Below are 729 nucleotides of genomic sequence, written 5' to 3' on the forward strand. Positions count from 1 at the left end.
CTTGTCATGGCAGAGAGCTGGTTTTGACGGCCCGGGCTGGAGGGCTAGTGGAAGCACAGCTCTTTGAGAACAGTCTGAGGGAAGCTATTGTTTCCCCACAGAGTGCTCTACTGAGCTGACAGAGATCCTACGTCAATCCCGTATCTTCAGTATTGCCTGTCACAGCCCACCAGCGCTTAATGCCCTGACAGATGAAAGATAAAGCAGGGGAGAATGGGATTAGAAGTGCCAGTAGCTGATGTCGAAGCTAATGCTGAATGACTGCACCCAGTAACTCTGTTAGGGTGCAGGGCAGGGTTGGTGGCAAGGAGGAGAGAATTTGGGCCCTTCTTCACCATTCTGCAAAGCCCTGTGGGCAGTGGGGCTGTTTTGCATGGCTAATTCAAAGCCCTGCGTGCTCTTCTGATTTTTGGAGGGCTTCACAAGTAACCATGAGGCCTACTGAAATGTTGACTTCTGTGTAGCGCAGAAAATTGCCTGTCTTCTCCAGTGCATCGACCTCCCTGAGGTGCCAGAGACAGTGGGCACCATTTCCCTGCCTTTCCCCTGCCCCAAATTTGTGTTTTCACTCCACATTATTGTTAGAAATGGAGTATTGTTAGAAATGCACAGCTTGCATCTTGCACCTGATAAGAAAGAAACACTGCCAAGGACTTTTTTCCTTTCCCAGCCTTGCCACAGCTTTTCTTATGCTAAATCGCAGACTCTCCCCCAGCTTCTCCCTAGCCT

Source organism: Crocodylus porosus, unplaced genomic scaffold (genome assembly GCF_001723895.1).
Source record: "Crocodylus porosus isolate Cpor-Errol unplaced genomic scaffold, CroPor_comp1, whole genome shotgun sequence".
Taxonomy (NCBI): Eukaryota; Metazoa; Chordata; order Crocodylia; family Crocodylidae; genus Crocodylus; species Crocodylus porosus.